This window comes from Photinus pyralis, unplaced genomic scaffold (genome assembly GCF_008802855.1).
Source record: "Photinus pyralis isolate 1611_PpyrPB1 unplaced genomic scaffold, Ppyr1.3 Ppyr1.4_LG10, whole genome shotgun sequence".
Taxonomy (NCBI): Eukaryota; Metazoa; Arthropoda; class Insecta; order Coleoptera; family Lampyridae; genus Photinus; species Photinus pyralis.
Window position 1 is genome coordinate 3,035,540 of NW_022170250.1, and position 15,070 is coordinate 3,050,609.

The window sequence follows — 15,070 nt, forward strand, 5'->3', positions numbered from 1 at the left end:
CGTCATGTAGGACACCTACGTTGTGTAGTAACTGAGTTCTCAGCAGGCACTGAGGGCGTTTTATGGGTAAGGAACACCAAAAGCAATAGCTGATTAAGTTGATATTGAAGCTAATACCAATACGGCGCCCCTGCAGAGGGTCTTAAGTGGTTCTATACTACTCCGGCATTCACCTTACGAATTAGGAAAACTGCAGAAAAACCGAATTCGGAGTAGTCTTATAATGAACAAAGCCTACAGCTAACATCTAATGTACAGCACTTTTGACCCCTCTCGAAACTGGGGTAAATACTACAAACACGCTATGAGTAACCAAAATGGAAGCGAGCCATTCACCAGGTATTACAACACATACATCAGACAAAACTAAAAGATATTAAATATACCTCGCCGGGCGGTAGGATTACCCAGGCCCAGTGGTGTGCCTGTAGACGTGGGCTAAATTGTTGGGTTCGGAACGAGTGAAAATGTTAGTGTTAGGTTCACCAAGGCCCGTATAAACTTGAATAACTCGATCCCCTCTAAACAAGCACACTTCCCTCTTGATTACTCACAGCCCCAAATAAGCAAATATAATGAAATGCAATGAAATAATCGAGAGTGACTTAAAAGCACAATACACATGCAAGTATGTACAGCACAGATACAACCCTACTGACAATGAAACATGATTGCCAATACCAACAAAGGTTACACATTAAGAGGTACAAGTGATTGAATTCAGTAAGTACATAAGTAAAGGGTTACGATCTGCATTCAAGTTACACACATTTATAGATTAATTGAATAAAGCAAATACCTCACCTGATATGAAAAGCAAAAGCACACAGCAATGATTAAGGTATAACAAAATACTTCAAGTACTTTACACTTAATCCGGTTACAAGAAAAAGACCCTAACACACATGTTAAATCGTATTTATTGACTAACCCAAGCCTCGCTGTAATTTAATCTAACACCCCCAAAAACCACCAGAAAATCGCCCATTCCCTGCATTTCACGCATTTCCATGAAAAAACTAGACTGCAGGTGTTTGAAATGGTAAACACATGTGGTCTTCCGAGTAATTCCATCCGTCTCATCTTCGCTCTCTTTCGCTTTTCTGTAATCCCCCCAGATTTCGGTTGGCAGCTTGTGTAACTAACATGATGTATAGGGTGCTTCGTATATATAACTCATTCTAAATACAAATTGTCCTTTTATAATTATACTGATCATACTTTGAACTAAATGGAAGATTCCATTATCCTTTCTACGGAAATATGTTGTTTTTTAATTTACAGTATCCCTTTGTTCCTAGTGCTGGTCTTACCTGCCAGCCCGCAGTATGAATTTCTGACCGATTTACGTATTTTTATGTACGACTGCTTGATAATGCGGTGATTACAGTCGCAATTAGTGGCCATAATTTGCAATATTATGGCCTAGTCCATAATGATAAAGTAAAACGGCCGCCTGTCAATGTGACAGTCGTACTTAGGTGCCAATCCAAGGTAAATTCAAGTATTTTAGAAACACTTGACAAATGCTTGACAGCTGTTGTCAATGATTTTATCGTTTATTGAATTTCATGAAATTTTCATTTTTAAGGGTTGTTGCAGTCGTACATAAAGCTTTGTATATATCGCGTCCATAAATAGGCTTTATGGGGTCTCCCCTTGTTTATTTGTGCCTCGCTCGCAAGCTCGCTTGGCCAAATAAACGGCTCGCCCATAAAGACCCAGTTTATATACTTGATATATAAATAGCTATTATTTATATCAGTACTCGTGGCGTTCGGTCCTTTATAACCCGGCACTTTATAACTAGTGGGTTGGACTGGCCCTAGAGATGTGTGAATGAAAGGATTGGGGTCCCGCTTAGTCGTACATGCGGGCTCAGTCCGGCCTCACTTGCGCAGGGATCCGCTAAAAGCGTACGGCGTGTTCTCGTTGTGGCCTTTTGTTTTTTTATGAGTTAGGGTATCCTTCCTATGTGAAATGCTCATCTGAGAGGCCAACTCCTAGCGTTCTCATACAACGCTGACATGTCATGACCAGAGCAACTAAATACTACTTAGTGCGTGGGATTTGGACTGGCCTTCCGATATCCAAACTTAGATGAATTTATTGTAATGTTTTAATGATCGTTTTTTTATGTTATATGTGTCAAATATAAATTCTTTAGAAATTCCAGCGGGGTCTATGATTCGACATTATGTTAATTCTCTGGACAACCATCATAACATGCATTCCTGTCATTACAGACAACTAATTTTGTTGTAAAGTTCAATACTAATTTGTTGGCTGGTTTTTTTCTTCGTCAGTTCTTTTTTCCCAGCCTATTTTTATATTTGTACTCTGTGAACTACCATCTTCTAAATTTAATCATGCAATGCGAATTATTTTGATTAAATCTCCATTTTAAAGCATGTACTTGTTTTATTTGTATTCCTTACTTGATCCTCACTCCGACAGGCAACACATATCTTGTAGCGACTCTTAGAAACACAACGTTGTAAGTGGTCCTAGTATTTTGTTAGCCAGGTTAGGTAGCTTTGTCTAGATGATCATGTGCCATGGAGTTTATTTAGTTTAGGAGGAAAAGTTTTCTGGCCTGGGTACACCACAGTATTGATATTAATAACATCTATACATAGAATTTTGGTTACCTTGTGTCATTGATGGGAAAATTGCATCTAATTTTAGCGATACCATTCCTTTGGTTGGATTAAAATTTAGTTTGGCATTAAAAGGTGTTTGTATGTTTTGAACAGGTTATGTTAGCCGTAGCCTGAGGGATTGAACGTGTTTTAACTGAACTGCGGCTGTTTTAAACCGTTTTTGTGAGCGTTTGTTTTTAAAAATTTTTTAGTTGTTTTTCAAACCTTAAACCTTACTCAAATAAAAAAGAAGTTTTTTTCGGATCGCTAACAGTAACGGCTGGTTCAAAGCAAATTGACTCATGTCATTGGACAGCGCCTTGTGTGATAAATAATATTTTCTATACAACGGCATGCGGCAGGGAATTTAAAGACAATTAATCGGTGCATTTTGCCCGCAACGAAATCTAATTAATAAATTGATCAAAATGAATATAAACACAGCGGAATATTGGCTTATTATTCCTGTGCATAATCGCGATCTTGAGTACTAATTTCGCGAAATTGAAGCCAGTTTGCTTGGAAGTGATCTGTTTCCACATAACTAAAGGAAGCGATGTTTTCCAACGAGATAACTAACTTAATTTTAAATTTTTTGATTTGTATAAAGTAGTGGTCGATTATTTTTAGGAATATGCATAAGGAGTATTGTTTGTCATAATATTACTATTCCTAAAGGAATCGACCAACTGTGAAAGTTATTTGCTTTGGACAAACTTTGTATTGTATTTATTGATGTAAGAACGTCCATACAAAGAATTTAGGTTATTTTGTTTCATTGATGTGAAAATTGCATCTAATTTCAGTGATACCATTCCTTTGGTTGGATTAAAATCTTGTTTAGCATTCAGAGGTGTTTAAATGTTTTGAACAGGTTATGTTAGGTTATGTTAGCCATAGTCCGAGCGATTGAACGTGTTTTAAATGAACTGCGTTTGTTTACAAAATTTTTTTGAGAGTGTAAGAAGATGCGGGCTAGTGAGACGAGAAAGAAGGGGACTGTGACCAAGTTTTTGGATAAATCAGTTTCGATGTTGATAGAGCCGCTGCGGTGGCATTTAATGTTCGAAAGCTGAGTGTGATTTGGTTTTAAATTCCGCGAGGGGGTGGGCTTCAATTGCAACGCGTCCCTTTTTCGCTAGGAACGTAAACGACTGTCCGTATTGATAACGACAGATACGGTCATAGAAACAAAACAGATAGGGTTGTCACACCCCCAAGCGCCTATTGTGGTGAACTGATGTGAATCAAAACGTTAAAGGCCTTGTGGATTATTCGGATTCTTGCGAACGCGATCACCGAATGCTAAAATATGGCCGTGGTCTTCGAATAAAAGAATGGGGACATGGTTCCAGGATGAACTTAAAACGGCCTGTGTGATAAGGCTCAACGACTGGTGACTAAGTATTCAAAGACACAATAAATTCACAACTTATGGTGGGCGGGGCGAAATTTAAGAGATGATTCCAAAGGTCGGCGAAGGGGAGACACTTAAGCCCCCTAAGACCATAAGCGGCCCTACAACACCAAAAATACTGACGGGACATCCTGTATATGATAATTATGAAGTAAATCTGGGGATTATTTACGAAATAAAAACAGAGCTGGTTTGTTTCATTTGAATTTACATTCAGTGTTTGTTTTTTCCTTTAAGATTTGTTTGTAAGTGCGTAATCCTTGTTTAAATATTATCAATTTAGATAAAGTGCTAAAAGTACGAGACATCTGGTCAAATTTGTGTGTTTTATAAAAGGTTACATCTGGTCGTTTGCGATAAGAAGGTGTATTGTTAGACGAAATCTAATTAGCGCAAGAGTGTTCTGGTGCTGATAACGAAGTCGCGGGTGTTTCGAAGAATTGCGCGTGTCACGTTGGTGAAGTGGGGACGTTTGGCGCGTTCCATCGTGATTAGCGATTTGTTTGATAATTCTTAAAGGAGTTTATTTAATGGTGGAAGTGGTGTTTTTTAAATACTGAAGACAACAAGAAAACGAAACTGCTAGTTTCGCGACGGTTGAAGAGCGTGTACATCTGTTTACGCTAAATTCTCGGGCAGTCAGCCCGCAGTTCACCATTTCTTGTAATCAATTTGTGCAGAATCCAGTTAACCAAAGCGGTGAAAAAAGTTTAACGCGTGTTGTCCGATTACAGAAAAAGTTTTGTCAAGTTCAAAGTTTCCTTCCATCATTCAAGTTCCTCCCTGTTATTTTCGTCAGCTTTCTCTCCTTCTCGTCAGACCTTTCCTTCATGCCTCCTTCGCGTCTCGTTCCTTTACGCTACCTGTTTCATTCTTGATGTAACTTCAGTATCTTTCCACATTTTTTGTTGGTTTTCTCTTTCATGTTTGCTCAAGCTTTGCTTTACACCTTCTTCACTTCCCCTTCCGCGCATCGCTGTGTTAACCACCCCCCATAGCAATCATGTTTACGTTTATTATTCATTACAAATTGTGCTCCATCGAGCCGGATTTGCACCAGCGACCAGTGACTGCACCAAAATTTCTCGGGAAAACACTTTTTCTTATTAATTTTGGTGCGTAGAATCCAAAACGATTCGTACATTTTCGATTAGACGTCTCAATTTCGGCAAAAAATTCAAAGGGCTGTAACTTTTGATCTAGTAGCTCGATCTTGGAACTGTGTTGAAATTATGGATTCTACATTTTTCCGGTCGATCTGAGACAATTTTTTTTTGTGCCAAAAAAAATTCTGGCAATCGATAGCGCCGGTCGAGACCTTTCCAACGAGGTGTCGGAAGGCATATCTACGACGCACCGTGATATAGTCCATACAATTTGTTTTTTGGACGATAAAAGTAGCACCGGGGAGTCTGGGGTTATGGAACATTCCCCAGAAGGGGACCCTTATCTTTAAGGGAAGGTCATTGAATTTTTCTTTGTCTGAAGGGTATTCCCTACCTCCCATACACCGAGGTACTACATTCTGTTGTATTGTGGTCTCTACTGATTTTTAAGGTTGAGGCAGAAGTGGGGGGTGGGGGGGGGATGGGAAAACAAAAGAAAATTCGATGGGCTTCCCTCGAAATTAGAATGAAAGTGACGAAGTCTCTAAACGTTTTGGAGGGAAAAACTAACACTGTGGAGTTCGGAGGTATGGAATCATTCCCCAGAGAAGAAGCCTTATTTTTAAGAGAGGACCATCGCAATTTTTTTGCCTGGTGGTATTGACCCCCCCCCCCTCTCCCACAATTTATAAATAAATAAATAAATACATACATAAATACATAAATACATAAATACATAAATACATAAATACATAAATACATAAATACATAAATACATAAATACATAAATACATAAATACATAAATACATAAATACATAAATACATAAATACATAAATACATAAATACATAAATACATAAATACATAAATACATAAATAAATAAGTAAATAAATAAATAAATGAATAAATAAATACGGCAATCTTATACGGAGTTAACAAAGAGCAACAGACGAACATTGAGGATGGCGGAGAGGAAGGCACTAAGGATACTGACGATCGCCAAGCGACTGAAAATGAGGTAGATGAGATACTGAGGACATATAAACAGGAGGAACAATGGCCATATCCTACCGGCTGCCAAGAATCTACGTGCCTCGGAATGGAAGGTAGGCCGACCCTGCATGGAACACCACCATAGACCAAACGGTAGAGATGTCGGTGATTCCCATGGGAAGTTGGGAAGAGTGGAGCAGAACGTAACGCAGGGAGAGGACAACAATAAAAAGGGGAGAACCACGGGGGAAAATAGGGAAGGGAACGACACCAAAGGATAGGAACATTGGAAACTAATGAACGGTCGGAGAAGAAACTATCAGCAGAGTTCCCTCTAAGGCAGATATTCAAGTGGAGAAGCTGTTGTCGTACCCGTTCGGGTCCGATAACATCCAGTTAGACACCCTCCTCCACACCACCCCAATGCACAAAATCCACCACATTGTTTGGTATATGTCGTAGCCCAGCGCGATGGAAACAAAAGTAGTGGTGAAATGCCCCTGATAGTGCCTACCAGGGACGCATCCCCACAACAGTAGACTAAATCCTGGGAGAGGCGGCGAAGCCAGGCATATTTCAAAGTATCAAGTGTCAAGTGGCAAGCGTCAAGTGTCAAGTGTCAAATGTCAAGTGTCAAATGTCAAGTGTCAAATGTCAAATGTCAAGTGTCAAGTGTCAAGTGTCAAGTGTCAATTTATGTATTACCAATTCCGTAATATGTTACATGGAACAGCACCATAGACCAAACGATAGAGACCTCGGTGATTCCCACGGGAAGTTGGGAAAAGTAGAGGGGAGACAAACATCAAATGAAGAAAGAAAGCAGACGAATACTGGAGGTGGAGGAAGAATCAAACGTAAGCACAAGTAGCGAAGAGGAGGAGGAAGAAGGGACAAGAAGCAGAGCATAGAGACCGCAATAAAAAGGGGACGAACAAGGGGGTAAAGAGGGAGGGGAACGAGACCAATGGATAGGGATATTCGGAAACTAATGAAACTATCACCAGAAACGACAGTTGACTAAATCATGAGAGAGGCCGCGACGCCAGGCATACATATGTCAAAGTGTCAAGTATCAATAAATAAATAAATGGCTGCTCTAAGTTCCATAGACTTACATGAGCACCGAAACGTTTGGTTTCCATGTCCTATGTTGAAATCGAGAAAACCTCCCAAAGAGCTGAAAACAAGCTGCTATTTACATACTTTTTAGATTTTAGATTAAGACCTTCTGCAGTGGCACCTCTAAATAGCATTATGCGGGTCACTCTGTAATTGGGCACATGCCTGTTGAGGGCCCAGAACAAAAGAGAGAGAGAGAGAGAGAGAGAGAGAGAGAGAGAGAGAGAGAGAGAGAGAGAGAGAGAGAGAGAGAGAGAGAGAGAGAGAGAGAGAGAGAGAGAGAGAGAGAGAGAGAGAGAGAGAGAGAGACAGAGAGAGAGAATAAACAAAAAAATATTCGCATCGAATAGAAAAAGTTGAATAACAAACCCCGAAAATTTCGAAGCTTGCCTATAGAAAAACTGGGTACAGGTGAAGTTTTCCCAAACTGTTCCCTAGTTTAATCAACGCTCGATGTTTATTTAGCGAAAAAAATAGCAGCAAACTAAACAATTAAATGCAAACACTAAAAATTTACATACAATCAAAACAAATCATGCGTTATCGTTAAACTAATAGCGCGAGATTAATTGGCCAAAGCTTCCGCCCCATGAGTACATTAATTAATTGTTTATTTTAACTACCGGCGACATTAATTACGGTTCGCGAATTACCTACACGCATCGCCACTATTCGCAAATATAATTTCGGTGTAAAGCTCGAGTTCCCATTACAATCGAGGACGGGGTTAAACATTTTAAATCGATGCGGTCGTTTAGCGTCGGAGACATATTATACTAGAGCTTGCAGTTAAAAAGGGTAATACCAGCATCGTACTGTATAATTTGCGAGCGTTTTCAAGAATTTAGTCTGGAACGTTTCGTCGCAGTAGATGAAGGAAGAGAGGAGGAAAAAAAATGAGAAGCTCCATTGCAGAAAAGTATCATGCATAATCTGTTATTAGATCTGGAAAATATTGAGAAGTTCTTGGCATCGTTTCGGGAACGCCCCTCATTTGATGGAATAATTAATTTATACCACTTTTTAAAATCGTTGATGAAATTTGTTACAATACTCGACGAGGATACTATTGTAACAATCAATACCGTTCACTGTGACCGATTTAATACTTTTAGTCATCAGTTTTCCACGGACACGTTTTAAAATTTAAAATTCATACGCCAGGTAACAAGACTCATGATCCAGGTGCAAATTTTGCTCGTTCTCAAGGATTGCGACTCACGCTTCAAACAACAATTGCAAGGATTTTCAGCACGGTGCTTTTAAAATTTATGTATTTTTCCAGGTGGCTACCCCATCTTAAGAAATAGAAAATTTTGAACACCAGTATAAGGCCTTCATTAATTTAAAATGATCGTCTAAAGGAAATATTTGTTTAATCCTTTTTGGGTGAATTCCAGTTACAATATAAATACATCGACAATATGAAAGTGCCGTGTCTCTACTTAAGGGCGCTGTTTATTATTTACAAAGGGAAAGTTTAATTCATTTTACCCTTAACGGCACGATAATGGGTTGACATACAAATATAAGATTCCGTGCCTAACAGTATCCATTATCCAGAACTTTCTGGGCATTTCATCCGGTCATTTCCAAAATTTCGAAAACTCCTTAAGTTTAATTATTTTTCATCTCGTGAATTAAACATAGAGCCCAAAATCGAGATTAAACTCAAAATGAAAAAAACTGAAGCTTCTGAAAATCCAGTGCCAATAAGTGCATAAATGATAAAATCCATATCGTAAAAACGACTTGAATTTGTCCATGGATTGGTATCAATAGGAAAACAGATCCAATTTTCCTTGAGAATTGTTAATTTCAATCAAACATATTAATTTAGGTGAAATTCGGGTCATTTGTACTACCTCCCGAACTAGAGTCGTCCTTCTCTTAGGTACAGGAGTATGGTTTTCCAGGATTAACCTGTTTGACTTCCCTCAAAGGATGTTTCCGATCGATTCAAAGAACCCCGGTTGAATCTCTCGGCATTCACGAAAGACAATGACAATTACGTTTGACTCAGGTCGATGGACCTAATGCACAAACCCAAAATTTTTAACAAATTATAATATTATGTTCTCCTGATACCAAAAAAACGTACCAAAACCAAATCGATTGTATCTGAAGCATTACTACAAGATCGTTCTTAAGGCCCGGGCAAAAATCTGGGAACTCTGGCCATAAAATTACATCAGAAGCATATAAACCCAAGAACCAAAATGTGTGCATCTCTTACACGACACGAAATTTCCTGGTATCAAAAGAGTACCAACAGCTAATTAATTATATCAGGAGAACAGAATTGATTATTACTGTAATCAACTACCAAAACTTTTGTCAAAACCAATTGTATAAGGGGCACAGATAAAAAGTTTTAAAACTTAGTTATCATCACATCAGGAGCACATAAGCGAAGAATCTTTCAACAAATACAAAATACCAGAATTTGTGCGTCTTCCACGGGAATTTTATGTTTTCCTGATACTAAACATTACCAAAAACGAATTTATTTATTTTAGTTTATTTTTGCCTTATTTTTGAGCGGGCGGGGTTTCAGCCCAGGCTGCTCTACCACCCACTCCACTAGACAATTACAAATATCCACGCCCGAACCCGGATTCGAACCGGGGACCCTTAGTACCACAGTCCATCTTCAACTGAAGAACGATTCACTTAGTTTTTGCTTTGCTTAATTAGCAAAAAATTAATTGAAGGTACCTTCCGTTACTTACTCAAATTAACGTTGAATCCTAAGCTAAGTATCTATCATTGCCGTCTGCTTTCACCTTTACTTGGTTTATTAAAAAAACATTAATTCATAAATAAATTACGTTTGTTGAATCAAAAAATTCAACTATAATTGAAGTGTATGATCGCTCTAAACACAAAACGTAGAATCAGATACATTTTTTTACTTCATTTTTTTGGTTTTCCTACTTAGCAAAAGACTAATTAAAGGTACCTTCTACTACTTACTCAAATTAACGTTGAATTTTAAACTAATCAGTAGTAATCACCTCCACTTGCCTTAATTAAAAAAGACATTAATTCATAAATTAATTACGTTTGTTGGATTGAAAAATTCAACAAACTGTTTTTTTCCCTTTTCCGTTTTGATGCCTATCCAAAAATAAGACGTAGAATCAGATACATTGTTTTACTTAATTTACTGCTTTGCTTAATTAGCAAAAAAATTAAGCAAAGCAGCAATAATTACTGCCTAATTTCACCGTTACTGAGGCCTAAGGAGATAGTAATTCACAAATTAATTGTGTTTGGTAGATTGAAAAGTATAGCTAATTGATCAAGCAATACATTTGATTTTATTTTTCCTTAATTAAGCTCATTTTTGATACTTTAGTGATTCACCTTTCAAAATTCTGTCAGGAATTAGAAATTACTGCCTTTACTCAAGTATGTCAAAATTTTATCTGCTAATTAACGAAAAAGAATTGCTTTCATTATTTTTTAAATGATGTTGAGGTTGAATCAAATACACCATTTCTTTGGTTTCTACAGACAAATTAATTTTAATTCAGTCAAAAAAATTAATTGAAATTAATTTCTGCTACCTACACAAATTGACATGGATAATTAACTAGGCAGCAATAATGGTCGTTCCTCCATTTGGGTCATTTGAGAAGGCATTAATTTTCATCAATAAATTGATTGCCAATTAATATTCACTTTGTTAGCTTTAAACTCACAGTTAAACATTAAGCGATCGGCTTAATTACAATTTTTGATTTAATTATCAAAAAATTAATTCTATTAATTAGTACAATTACCTTATTATGCTGACGTAGCAAATGGAATAAAAGGTCTCATTGTCTATTTTTTTAAATTTAACCTTCAACACCAACCTCAGGGCTAATAATGGTCGTCTTTTTACGTTATCACTGCTAATTTATAATTTTTGTTGCTCGATTAGAAAAAAACAACTTCAACAATATGTTTTTGCTGAACTAGCGAAAAAGATTCATTCAAATTATTTTTTCTTACTCACTGAAATAATTATGCTAATCAGCAATGATTTCCGTCTGCTTTCACTTCTACTTTCTTTTTAAGGAGACATTCATTTATTGACTGATTAATTACGTTTGTCAGTGCGAAAAACTCAATTGAATCAAATATGTTTCCTCTGTTTTATTTTCTGCTTTGCTTAATTGACAAAAAATTAATTGAAAATAATTTCTGTTACTCAAATTAGGGCTGATAATCGAAAATTACCGTTTATTTTCGCCTTTACTTGCCTCATTTAATAATAGATCAATTTCTAATTAATTACGTTTGCTGGTTCGAAAAATTTAATTAGGAGTTGAATCACATACATTTTACCTACTTAATGCTTCGCTTTGTTTAATTAGGATGATAATTAATAGTAATGTTTGCTAGTTACTCAAATTATCGTTGAATCTTAAGAGGACAATTATACCTAGATTAATTTTGTATGCTAGATCGAAAAATGTAACTAATTGAAGCTCATTAGAATACTTCCTGTGATCGCTCTAAAAATAAACCGTAGAACCTGATACATTCTCTCTATTTAATTTTTTACTTTGTTAAGTCAGCAAAAATTAATTGAAATTAATTTCTCCTACTTGCTTAAATTAAAACAAAGAAGAAATAATTGCTGCATAGTTTCGCCGTTACTTGCCTGAGAAGACATTGATTAAAACATATAACTAATTAATTAACGACTACGCTTTCATCAAGCAAAACATCTGTTATTACTTTTGCTTAATTAAACTCATTGTTGATTCCTTAGGGAATCTCCTCTCAAAATTCTGTCGAAAATGTCGTTTATACTTTTTAATTTTATGAACTAATTGAGGTCTGCTAGTTACCGAAAAAAATTTGCTTTGGCTATTTTTTAAATAACTTTGAGGTTGACATTTCTATGCCCACCTCCTACAGACAAATTAATTTTAATTGTTTTCTTAGTCAAATTCAACTTTGACTAATTTATTACCTTTCCTCAATTAGAAAAAATTAATTAAAGCTAATTTCTGCTGCCTACTCCAATTAACATGGATTTTATTAGACAAAGTGGCAATTTGGATTATTTGAGGAGACACGAATTCATCAGTAAGTTACGTTAATTGATTGACAATTAATATTTATTTTTGTTAGGTTTAATCTCATAGTTAAAAATTAAGCAGTTGCTAGTATTGTTTGCTTAATTAGCATTTCTGGCTCAATTATCATTGGTAAATTTAATTTATAATGCTAAATTAGCACACAAATAACATATTTTTAAGAAATTAACGATTGGGAAATCATTGCTTCTTTATTCCAGGTGCCTAATTTAATTCAAATTGTTCATAATTTTAAAGTGAACTTATTTTTTAGCTTTAAGGATTCGCAATTGTTTTCATTTGCGAATGTTCGCATAGACATTTTGTATTTATCGTGAATTGAATTAATTTATAATTTAATTAACTCGCTTAATTAAAAAACCCAATCAAAATTTCCTAGACTTAGATACATTTCATCTATTTTGTGTTTGCTTTGCTTAATTGACAAAAAATAATTGAAATTAATATCTGTTACTCAAATTAAAGTTCATAAGCACCAATTACCGGCTAATTTCGCCTTTACTTGTTTTTATTTAAATATGACATTAATTCATAACTGGTCTAAGCAACGTGTCACTGTAAGTGCGACGAATATATTTCTGCTGATCATGTGGAAAATTTTGGGTGTGTGAGACATATACCAAGATAAGGATTTTCATTTTTCATCTTTGCCCTTGGTTCATGATCGGTGGAATCTTTTGCACTCCGCTTCGTTCTTGAAATTAGTGCGTGGTGCACGATTTGGCAAACAATCATCCGTTGAAGTTTGTCTTGCTAGATTAGATTGGTCTTTCTCAAGTGGAAGTATAGATATGCTGGGCGTATATAAAATAATGGTTTTGACGTGAACAACACAAATCACTTCTAATTACGAACAAAAATGCCTCGCATTGTTATTGTCTGTCTAGCAGTTTGCCTGGTCCAAATTGCCAAGGCTAAGGGTAAGTTTTGAATGCCGCCTTTTTTTTACGTTAGTCTATGGTATTTTCTAGAATGTGGTACAAATGAAGAGTACGTAATACACATGGGATGCGAACCATTCTGTGGTAAACCCGCCGACGCCTTGACCCCTTGTATCCACAATCCTTTCTGGGGTTGGGAATGCAGATGCAAAAATGGATTTTTACGAAATCCCTCTAGCAACGAGTGTATAGAAGAGAAAGACTGCCCAAAGCAAATATAAACATTTTGATTGTGCCATTGTATAGCAATAAACATAATTTATTAAAGTAATAATTACCACAATATAAAAACAATAATTGCATTAGTCATTACTCTTTTGCAAAAGGTCCATTTCCCTCAAGAATCTTCAGAACATAGAAAAGTGTATATAATCAGCAATCCTATTTAAAGAAACACAACGAAGGTATGACATTGAACAGTGACCAGGTGAAGAATTACTTCTTGCTCAAGTTCTGCAGAACTCCGTATAGTGAGGTAAACCAGTTGCACCATGAGAATCTGAGCATTTCCCCACATTCTTCAGTCTATAGATCTCCCTCAAACCTGGAAAATTTGGGTTTTTGGTGAGGTTGTATTAGGTGGTTACTCCACCTTCCGCTGAAGAAGTGCAGACTTTGGGAACGGCTAGCGCTCAGCCATCTCCAGAAAGGAAGGAAGTAGACCACCACTACCCTGGTAAAGCACGCCAGGTGGGGATAGGTCGAGTATTAGGAGGTTGGTTTTGGCGTTTCGCAAGAATGCACGTATCACGGGTAATGACTTGAGAGACCAAAAAATTGAAGGTCATCCAGAACCTGGTATCTTTTTTGAAGCGCTCTTTTATAAACATTCTAATGACCTGTTAAAGTTTTCCTTGCCTTTTTCAGGCTTCCTGTTGCTCTTAGAGCTTTCTCAACGCGTCCACTATGAGGAAACAAATTTTGAAGCTGGAGTAGTCTGAGGGCTTTTAGAGCCGCTTTCGGGAGCTCTTTAACGTACGCAAAATTAGTTCTTGAATTTTAGTCAAACTTTGTAAACGGTCCTAGCGGTTACAGGCCTGTTCGTAGCCTAAGGACCTCTAAAACCTCCTTTCTACACAACCGCCTTTTCGTCAAGACAACCTGTGAATGTTGGGTTGCCTACGGTCAGGAACACAGGAGCTGTTCTGGTTAGCTCGATATCCGAGATCCAGGTCATCTCAAATTTATTTTCTAATGCTTGGCAGAATATAAGTAATACAATGATTAGAAAAAATATACATATACACAACTTTACTTATAATTTACAATTGCACAGAAATTAAATTATAATGGCTGAATGCGACAATTTCCTTTATAAGTAACTTTGAACGTGATCAGGCAAATTAGGCGAGTTTTTACGTTATAACCCAACTAATACATCACCCAGGGTATATAGCAGGAGTGATGGGTCCCGGCGAGCGAATTTAAAAACAGGTAAACTTAATTCAGAGTTCGGCTATACAGTCGGACACCCTTAATTCACGGAAGGTAACTGGGAAGAGCGCGGTATTACAACCGACACATCTACTGTAATGGAGGGACAGGTAAATTATTGCCAGAGCGCGATCTACAATTGTCTCTAACCAGGGAACAGGAAAGTTGTACTCAGGGCAACGATTCTAAGACCCTCTTTCGGGTTCGGTTTCTGTTGATATAGTGTTTGGAAGGAAGTGGGGATGTAATGGTGATGGTAATTACTGGTGGGAATGTCAACAAACATACGTCTCCGAAACTACCGCCCTCTCCTGA

General features: G+C 36.9%; 1 long non-coding RNA gene across 1 annotated transcript; it reads left to right on the forward strand.

The window, feature by feature from the left end:
• Positions 1 to 13,158: 13,158 nt before the first annotated feature.
• Positions 13,159 to 13,615, forward strand: LOC116161003. The gene is made up of 2 exons (XR_004143361.1): positions 13,159 to 13,300; positions 13,352 to 13,615. It is a non-coding gene; the product is annotated as an uncharacterized LOC116161003 (long non-coding RNA).
• Positions 13,616 to 15,070: the final 1,455 nt, after the last annotated feature.